Below are 10,910 nucleotides of genomic sequence, written 5' to 3' on the forward strand. Positions count from 1 at the left end.
TTGGCGGTTACCTGGGACATGGAGCTTGTCTGACTGCGTTGTGCCAAGTGTAAAGTTTGGTGGAGGGGTGGTTGTCACGAACCGGGCCGTGTAGGGTTGTTTTTCAGGAGTTGGGCTCGGCCCCTTAGTTCCAGTGGAAGGAACTCTTAATGGTTCAGCATACCAAGATATTTTGGACAATTTCATGTTCCCAACGCTTCCCAGGGGAGTTCAAACTATTATAGTTGCAAAGATTGAACTGACATCATATTAAAGCCTATGGATTAAGAATGGGATGTCAAATTCATACACCTGTGAAAATAGACAAGTGAATATTATTGGTAATATATTGTATGATATTTTGAACATTCGTTAGCAAATGTGTAAAAATGTGAGAAAGTAAATCTGTTTTGTTTAAAAGTTTGAAAGCTTTAAAGAACCGCACGCTGTATGAAGAACACTTTCTTGGGGCCAACTGCATATTTTGAGCAATTTTGCATCCACGCAATACAACTCCAAAGATAATTGTGTTTAAAAAAACAAAACAAACCCGAATGTAATGATTTACAAATCTCATGAACCGATATTTTATTCATAATAAAACTATATCAGTACAATATAGCTGAGACATGTTACTGTTTCATGAAAAATACTAGCTCATTTTGAATGTGGTTGTAGCAACACATCTTTAAAAAAAGTTGGTACAGCTCAACAAAAGACTGGAAAAGTAAGTAGCAGGAGACAACGTTCAGATCAGGCATGCCGTTCCTCCCAACCACGCCCCTCCAGGTCCAGTGTTGAAGTCTGCCAGGTGGAGCACCCTCCAGCACCCCATGCTATGACTCCAAGAAGGCTGGGAAACGTCAGTTGCGATCGGCTAAAGCCTCCCAACCACCGGGGGAAACTATAGATATATATGACTGTATCCGGCCTCACACACTAGCAGTGTTGGGGAGTAACGGAATACATGTACCGCCGTTACGTATTTAGAATACAAAATATGAGTAACTGTAATCCGTTACAGTTACCGTTTTAAAAGGTGGTATTCAGAATACAGTTACTTTGTTAAAATAAATGGATTACACGGCGGTACTTTCCTGTTTCATATTATCGCGGGTCAGGACTGTTTGGGTTTGTTTGACAGCTATGTTCTGTTGTTCCAGGCGGCAGCGTTACGGTTGCCATGGTTACAGGGTGACGCTCTCTCTCTGCGTGTTTCCTGGGTGAGAGAGCGCTTTTTTGTTGTTGTTGTTGTGCTAAGCTAATAGGCAGAATGCTACAGGCATGGCCCTAAAGAATGTAGCCTCATGGGCGGTGTAGTCCGTGCTGCAGGGAGAATGGAGTACCGTATCCGTTATGTGTCTGTGAGCGAGGGAGGGAGAGAAAGGAAAAGTCCGAGTTGTCACGGAGCAAAAACGGGAGCTGGAAGCATGTAAATATAATAATAACCACTGCAGCCAAGAAGAGTGCCTGACGAGCCCATTTGTAAGTAAGCTATTAAGACTCGACTGTACGCTGTGTTCGTGTTTTCCTCCGGAAAAAAATAAGTTCCGTTGGAGCAGTCTTTCAACGCCTCTCTCTGTCTCTGGCAAGCAAAGTTGACCCAGACAACAAAGTAAAGCTAGTTTTCGGCTACCAGCCCGGGAACCCACCGTATTAGCCAGAGGTCCCTTTACTACGGTTCGGAGCCGCGGACCTTCAGTAACAGTAATAAATCACAGCAATAGTACATTCAGGTAGTTGTAAACAGCATGATAATATATTAAGTAATCCAAAGTATTCAGAATACGTTACTCTCATTGAGTAACGTAACGGAATACGTTACAGAATACATTTTGGGGCATGTATTCGGTATTCTGTAGTGGAATACATTTTAAAAGTAACCTTCCCAACACTGCACACTAGCTCAGGCTCCTTCCCGATCACAGACGTGATGCTCCATGTCTCAGCCGGGAATCAAACTGCCAGGGGGTCTGCCCTTGACTACAACCCAGCACACATTGCACTCAACCGCAGTGGCGCCTCCTCCTGGTGGTGATACCAGAAAAGGGCGGGCCCATGTTGCCTCTTTGAGCTATGTCTTTGGGGACCCAAAGGACCTTCCTCAGGTTTGACTCCAGGGTGAGGCCCTGGTAATCATTGAGGTTCTGTAAATAGCTCCTCATCTGACCCACCATCCAGGAGCAATTTGCCTTGGGAGACCCTACAAGGAGCAAAAGCCCCTTACAACGTAGCCCCTGGGATTACAGGGACACACAAACTCCCCCACCATAGTAAGGTGGTGATTCATGGAGGTGACATGTGACAAATAATCATGATAATCACTTTGACCATAATCATGGAGTCCTAATTAGTTAACAAAAAATTAGGCCACGATGCAGAAACACTGTGTGATAAATTAAACACACTTTTCCTGTTTCTACAGGAATTAAAAGGGTACGTGGGGGCCAGATGCTGCTCATTAATGCACTTGATCTACTGATTATCATCAACTGTCAGGACCAATATAAAAGCTGATGTTTGGAAGCAAAATGTGATTTACATTTAAAACATAAATAAAGACCAGGGGTGCATCAGAAAGCATGAAGAATAATTAGTATGATAAATAACAATAAACATGAGAAATACAGAATCTAAATCAGTGGAGCACACTCCCAGTGTCCATTAAACATACCACACAGCAAGAAACACTCCCAGAAAATAAATAATTGACAACCCAGTTTCTAAGAATCACTTGTGAATGCAGATTTCCATGAATGCAACCATCAAACAATGCAACAGTGTAGGCAGAAAATTAAAGTGTAATGCAGAAACAGTGTGGGAAAAAGTAGGCATGCACTTACTTCTACAGGAATTACGAGGATAAGTAGCAGTTTGGTGCTGCTAATCCAATGCACTTGATTCAATGAGCATCAGCAAGGTTATATGTTAAAGTGCGTTTAGAAAAAGACTGAACTTGCATCTGAGCAAACTACAAGACTTGTGGAACAATGTCCTCTGGAGAGGTGAGACCAAACTGGAGACATCCATATTTCATAGCTCCATGTTTGGAGAAAACCAAACACAGCATATCAGCACAAACACCCCATACCAGCTCCGATGCACGGTGGTGGAGGGGTGATGATTCAGGCTTTGTTTTGCCGCCGGGGGCCCTGAGCAACGTGCAGTTATTGAGTTGACTATGAACTCCTCTATATATCAAAGTATACTAACTATCTGATCAGGAAGGCTAGCTCTGTGGTCAGCATGAAACTGGACACTCTGGTGTCAGTGGCAGAGAAAAGGACACTAAAAAAATTGCTGGACATTAAGGACAATGCTGGGCATCCTCTGCACACGGCCGTAAACAACCAGAGGAGTCTGTTCAGTGACAGGTTGCTTCTCCCCAAGACAAGAACCAGCAGACTTAAAAACTCCTTTGTCCCACACGCCATCAGACTGTTTAACTCCTCTCTGGAGGGGAGAGGGAGGGGAAACAGGAGGACAAAGGAGGGGGGAACAACTAAGCTGTAGTGCCTCTTCACTTCACTGTGCAATACTTTTTGTGCAATACTTTTTGTTAATAGTCAACGGTGCAATAGACTTCAATACTTGAAATGTGCAATTCCCTTGTATTCTTATTCCTATTTATTCTATTTATCCCTTTCGTATATTTTATTTATATATGTGTATATATATAATATTCTGCTCACGTTCTGTAACTTCTGTCGGTGCTGTGCTTTTGGAAACCGAATTTCCCAGAGGAACCCACCCGAGGGATTAATAAAGTTTTATCTTATCTTATCTCTCTCTTATCTTATCTGACAGCTAAAGCTTGACTAAAAGTGGGTCATGCAACAGAAGGTTTGTTGGAGTACCTTAAAAAACTTTGCATAAATAGATGGCCACAAACCTCAATGAGCTGAAGCAACGCTCTGAATAAGTGTGGTCTGAAGTTCCTGCACGATGTGAGAGACAAATGAAGTCATACAGAAAACGATTACTTCGTTTCTTAGCTTTGCACACACTCTTTCCTCATTTCGGCTCAATTTGTATTAAGAAAACAATTTTGCTATGTCCCAATACATAAAAAAGTGAAACCGAATAAAGGTGTACTTTTTTTTTTTTTGCACTTATCTAGTAATTCACTGCACTCGACAAAGAATTAGTTCCATATACAGCCTCTCTTACGATCATGTCCCACATTTTCTTTGTATAAATTAATGTTTATTTATGAACGTAAGAGATGCTGGTAGCAGAGCAAGCCTAGTGATTTCTTTACTAACTACTTTTGTGTTGATGGGAAAACAAATATTTCCAGCATGTCAAACAATCTCTTTGTGTTAAACACGACAATTCTTAGACAGATACCGGGAAAGCAAAACTAATAGTCATATATTTCAGTCCAGTCAAGATGAGGTGCGCTCACTTGTTTCAGGTCATAAAAAACTGTTTGCTTTGTGGCAGGAGGACAGTCTGGTTTAATGACCATGGATGATTTCCGCCCTACATATGAGGCGTCGATGGGCGCTGTGTATGTTTACACTTCCTCACCATTGGCCTAGCTGTTTATCAGAGGCTTTCTCTTTGTGAGGGTGTTGTGTGTGTGTGTGTGTGCGTGTGTGTGTGTGTGTGTGTGTGTGTGTTTCTATTAGAGACAAAGGCTACAACCATCTCAGTAAACCAAGCTGCCTGTTCTGCATTCTCATGTAACAGCAGGGCTCAGAGATTCTGAATATAAGCTGGTGGATAATTTGAAGCTTAGACTTTCTCAGCTGTATGTATTTCTGAAGCTCCAGCCTTTCTGTTCTCTTTTCTTTTGAGTTCTTCTTAAGAACTCTGTTAGTCTAGAGGATGTGGTTCAGTCTTCGGTCTATTGCGTGCCATAAAGTCGAGCACTAGTTCCCTTGTGGAACTTTTTCTAAAACTGCTAAGTAGAAGTACATGTCTTGCTCTCATTACATAGATGAATATGTATGTTTAATAAGAAAAAAATTACACTTTTGTATGGAAATAGCTGGTGAGATTTCAAATGAATGACAACTACTTAAAGCACATTCTTGCTGACCTGATCTCTATGATTAAGGAACACAAGAAGCTGGAAAAATACCAAGGGCTGAGAGAGGAGATCGAGAATATAATGAGCATGAATACAGAACTCAAATTAGTTTGCTGTTGTTGGTACACACCCAGTGCCCACAGCTACAAACACTCCCACAAAATAACTGACAGCCCAATTTCTAAGAATCAAAGCTCGACCTCTGCAAACCAAACTTGTTACTGCAGATTTCCACGAAGGCAACCATCCGATGACAATGCAAACAGATTTCCCACAGGTGTACACAGGCTTACCATTTTCTCTCCTGTCTATACTGTGTTCCATCAGTGAAGGCTGCCCTACACTTACAACAGTAATATTTTCAGTGTTTTACCTCCTGGCTTCATGTATAATGCATTTACATGATAAGGTACTCAGTAAGTATGAGCAGATATGGGGAGGGAGATTGCTGATGCCTCCATCTTCAAAGTTATAAAGTAGTTTCTTGTTAGTAATTGAATTTTTTTACATTAATATTACTAGTGTACTAACAGTGTTGTGCATTTCTTGACAAGTGGAAGACCAAGAAGAAGATGGAGCATTAAAAAACTCTACCAAAGTATTGACACAGGACCTGAGAAATGCATCTGGCGCTTCAATTAATCCGTCTACTGTTCACTGAAGCCTCGTCAGAAATGGTGTCAGTGGAAGGGTGGCTATCAAGAAGCCATTCTTAAGGAAGAAAAATGGGGAAAAGGATGAGGTTTGACACATAACACAGTGTGTGTGTGTGTGTGTGTGTTGTGTTAGTCCCCGAAGGGAAATTACTCCTCTGCATTTAACCCATTCACCCAGTGAAGCAGTGGGCAGCCACCAGTGCAGCACCCGGGGAGCAGTGTGTAGGGACGGTACCTTGCTCAGGGGTACCTCAGGGTAGCCGTTCAGTGGGGTCGAACCCCCGACCTTCCGATCATGGGGCAGACACTCTACCTACTGAGCTATCCCTGCCCTAAGAACTGGACTAAATCTGTGGCATCGGATTTTATGGCGTGATGAATCCAAATTAGACATTTTTGGTTCAAATTGTTGTCAATGCATGTAGGAGAGAACTACATCTTTGAGTGTCTGCAGCCATCTGTAAAACATGGCGGAGGCTGTTCAATGGATTGGTGCTGCATTTCAAACTGTGGTGTTGGAATGATGCAATTCTGAACACAGAAATGTGCCGATTTTGACCCACCATGAAATACCATCTGGAAAACATAGAACACTCTTCCAATCATGTAAAAGCAAATCTGGATAAATAACACATATTGGAACACTATCAGTCATGGATTGACCTCCCTAGAGGCCAGACCTCAACATTATTGAAGCAGTGTGGGATCATCTTGACAGAGAACAGAACAAAAGGCAGCCAACATCCAAAGAACAGCTTTGAATGTCCTTCAAGAAGCCTGGAGAACTCTTCCTGAAGACTACTTAAAGAAATTACATGAAAGCTGACTAAAACAGTTCAGGCTGTGCTGAAGAATAAAGATGGTCTTTCAAGCTTGTTAGAATTGTACAAACTCTTTTTCTTTTATAAACTGTGTTTTCATGAATGTTTTCTCATGTTTTAATAAATTTCTGCACCTATTTTTCTAGGAAAATATAAAAAAAACAACAACTATACATTTGCACAGTATAGTGCCTGACTGAGTTTGCACAAACAGTCATAAGAGAACCTTTGCAAAGCTAGAGACCTGTATGCCAGGGTTAACCACAGAGATTTGCACGAACACAGGCTGTCTGTTTGGCACACGAGTTTAACCACAGAAGGCAAGACACTGGTTAAGCGTTTATCAGGTAGAACACACTGAACTGTGTACTGCAGACTACAATAAAGTAATAATCCTGTTGTTTAGAAATACGAGATCCTTGTTTGCTCGTTGTCACATCAGGATGTTGGTTCTGTGGGTTGTTCTGCTTTTATCAGGCACTGCAGTTGAAGCAGAGCTGCAGGCTAACAAGATTAATAAGAAAATAAGGTTTGAGTTCCTGTTTCTGTTCTATCTGCTCAGACCACATTTCAGCTGTGTTCTCATGGACTTCACGTGTAGCAGTGCTTTGTCACCAGGTGGGGGATTGTCATGTGACTACATATGATGAAAAAACAACTATTAGTGGTTGACGCTGCTGAAAGGTTATTGTTATCTCCTTCGACAGCCCTCCACAGTCACCAAGCTGCAATTTACTGGCTTTTCCCTCATTCAGCTAAACCTTTACACAGAAGGAGTGGGACTAGAGAGGGTTCCTAGTTACTTATTTATGACAATTCAGGTTTTAAGACATTTGGCTCTGTGCCTGTAGCAGCTTTGGTTTGGCTGACACACACTGTTGACTATTCGGTTCCTGTTATGTCAGGAGCAACTCAAATGTGGTGGCAGAGGGAAAACTAAGAACCAGTAAGAACAAGGTGGGGCATTGGAAGTTATAAATAAATACAGTGTGGAAACTGGTTTTGAAAAACATTAGGCATGATTTTCCAGGTTTTGCACAGTCTCTGAGGCTGTTTACACATGAACCTTCCTGTGTCCAACGAGTGTCAGGATAACAATCAGTCATGGTTCTGGGTTTTTGTAGAGTATTAGGTTTTTATAATTTCATTACTTTTGGTTCTTTTTTGATTTTATTTTTATTACTTGTTGTGTTTCTAGTTTCCCTCTGTCTTTCACACTTTGTTCAAGAGTTTTTACAGAAATTTCCCATTAGCTGTTAAGAAATTACAGAACTACAGAAATGCATTGGACAAAGTAAAAAAGTCTTAAATATAAGGATTGTTTTTTAGTACTTAATGAAAAATCCTTTATAGTCAGTGACTGCCTGAAGTCTAGCCATGGACATCACCAAATGCTGTGTTTCCTCTTCTTGAGATGTTCTGTTAGGCCTTTACTTCAGCCATCTTTAGCTGCTGCAGGCTCTGTTGTGTTCAAGAATAGCCTGATTCTTTGCACTGAGAGAGACTTGGGTTACTTTGCAGCATGATTTGGGTCCTTATCCATTTGCACTTTGAAGTGATATCTGATCAGTTTTGCAGCATTTTGTCTAAATCTGAGCAGAAAGTATAGCCCTGTACACTTCACACGCCATCCTGCTACTTGTACCAGCAGTCGCATTATCAATAGTCACTGATGATCGTATTTCACTGGCGGCCATACATGCATGTGCCACAACTCTGCTGCCACCATGTCTGACAGATAATGCGACAGACTTCAGATTATAAGCTGTTTGTCCTTCTTCATACCTTTCTCTTCCCATCATTCTGGTACACGTTTACCTTGGTTTCATCTGTCCAAAGATTGCCTCTGGAAAAATACAAACAAGTGAATTTGTCACTGAGTAAAATACATATTTGACCTCCAAGCAAAAGACAACTTAGCACTTGATGGAGAAACCCTTGTTGGTGAGCAAACTTACAAATTCAGCAGGAGATCAAATTGATTGTAAACTTAGATGTTAGCTGTTGTGTTCAAAGTCCACACTTCAGTCACATCTCGATTGTCTGATGTGCCTCTGTTCAGAGATGAAATTGCAAAACAAACAAACAAAAAACAAACAAACCAACAAACAGTGCTTTTGTCAAACAAGTCATGGAGCTAAGTGTATTTCAACTGTATTTCCAGATTTGTGTCACCTTTTGCATTGTGAAGTTTTTGCATCATTTTGAAGTAAAACTCAGTTTTTGGTATTTTGGTCTGCCTCTCTGTCTTGCATTTGGGTCAAATAAAATCCATCTACTACCATGTTATCTTTTATTTGATTAATATGTACAAGTCCATAAATGATTTTACAGCTGTGTGACTGTATTTCTTGACTGGATGCACTGACTAAACCAATTGGTTCTTCCAATCTGCTTACAGTGTTTACACTAAGCCTGGGTTACTTAGCAGCTCTGCAGCTGCAAAGTGATGGCTGCCAAATGTTTGCAAGTACCACTGCACACATGAAAGATGTGCTCAGTCTGATAGTGATCTCATGTGAGTCACCATTGGTTGGGTCTGAAGACAAATACAAATCTTAAACTAGGACATCAGCAACTGCTATGTCCTAGAACTGTTGTTACTAGTTCTTGTGCATCAGTTCTGACTCTATTAAAGTGCCCATTACGAGTCTGACAGTGCTGTAAGAATCAATCCATATTGCTTAAGTAGGCTACTCTTTTCATATGTTGACTCAATAAATGTTAGGGTGTTGTTTCATCCCATCTCATCTCAAAAATGAATGTGTATCTCTTAAAATAGAACCATTCTTTGGGTTAAATGTTGTTTTTTGTACATGTAGTCTTTTCAGGCACTAGACTGTAACAGACGAATAAGCCTCCGATGATGAGAGTCTAATCCATTTTGCGTTAGTTGCATTGTCACTGAGGATGTGCTTCAGCCAGCTGTCAGTGTGTGGCACAATGAGCCACAGGCAGCATTTCAGCTGACACGTCACACCCTGCTTAATGATAAGACCACCGAGTCTGGCAACAGTGAGGTCCCCCGTCTGATGCAGATAAACATGAGTTTAAAGTGGTGAAGTGGATTTCTCACTTATAAACGAATTAATCTAAAAAATGACAAAGGAAACAGCTAAGCCCACAGGAAACAAAGTCACAGATTCAGTGGCACAGATGTTTCCTCTTTTCACCTCTGCATTCAGCTGCTTCACTTAAATTGAGTTACTGTAGGTGTGCACAGATATTTAGAGAAACATTAGCTGAGGAACAACTGCACCACGAACTGTGCACACAATTTTAGACAGTTTCGCATACTTGATCAAATATCCGGTTGACCATGTTTACCACCACAACCGACTTCCTTCTCTCTTCGGCTTGTAAAACAAACCGAAGCTTTAATCAGCTGTTACCAGGTTGTTTTCTCATTTAGTCTGCTGCAACAATTTAATTAAGCATTCGTCAGCTGCTGTGGGTTTCATACAGAGAGGAAGCATGATCTTTCATCTGTCCAGCTCTCAAGAAGCCTTTGAGTTCACACTGCATTCTCAGCTTGTGAGTCATGTGTAAAAAACAAAAAACAAAAAACAAAAGATGATTACACTGAAATATTCTGCATGATTTTGTATGAAACTTTCTAATTTCTACACGTTTGCAAGATGCACTTTTTATTTTTTATTTTCATGTGTGTATAACATTCTCCCCAGAACAGAATCTCGAAGCAAATTCACCCAAAGGTCAGACTGTAAAATGTTCAGAGAAACTGGGACAAACCCGAGACTCTACAGGCCTCAATTAGCATTTAAAATTTTAAAGTTCATGACAGTTCAGTTAGAAAAAAAACAGAACAAGTATGGCTTGTTTGGAAGGGTTGGCAGGAGAAGGCCTGCTCTCTTTAAAAGAACATGCCAGCACAGCTCAGGTTTGCAAAGCTGCATCTGAACAAACCACAAAACTTTGCAACAATGTCCACTGGATGGAAAAGACCATGCACCATGTTTGGAGAAAACCAATCACAGCATATCAGCACAAACACCTGATACCAACTGTCAAGCACGGTGGTGGAGGAGTAATGATTTTGGCTTGTTTTCCAGCAACAGGACCTGGGCACCCAGCAGTTATTGAGTTGATGATGAACTCCGTATACCAAAGTATTCTAGAGTCAAATGTGAGGCCATCTGTCTGACGGCTATAGCTTGCCCCAAATCGGGTCATGAAAGAGCGCAATGATCCCAAGCACAGCAGCAAATCTACAACAGAATGGCTGAAAAAGAAAAGAATGAAAGTGTTGCAATGGTCCAGTCAAAGTCCAGACATCAACCTGATTGAAACGCTGTGGCGGGACCTTAATAGGGCTGTGCATGAATACACGCCAATAAGACAGACTGATAAAGTCATAGTGAAAGTAATTACTTCAGGTTATTGCTGCTAAAGGTG

The sequence above is a fragment of the Oreochromis niloticus genome, linkage group LG18 (genome assembly GCF_001858045.2).
Source record: "Oreochromis niloticus isolate F11D_XX linkage group LG18, O_niloticus_UMD_NMBU, whole genome shotgun sequence".
Taxonomy (NCBI): Eukaryota; Metazoa; Chordata; class Actinopteri; order Cichliformes; family Cichlidae; genus Oreochromis; species Oreochromis niloticus.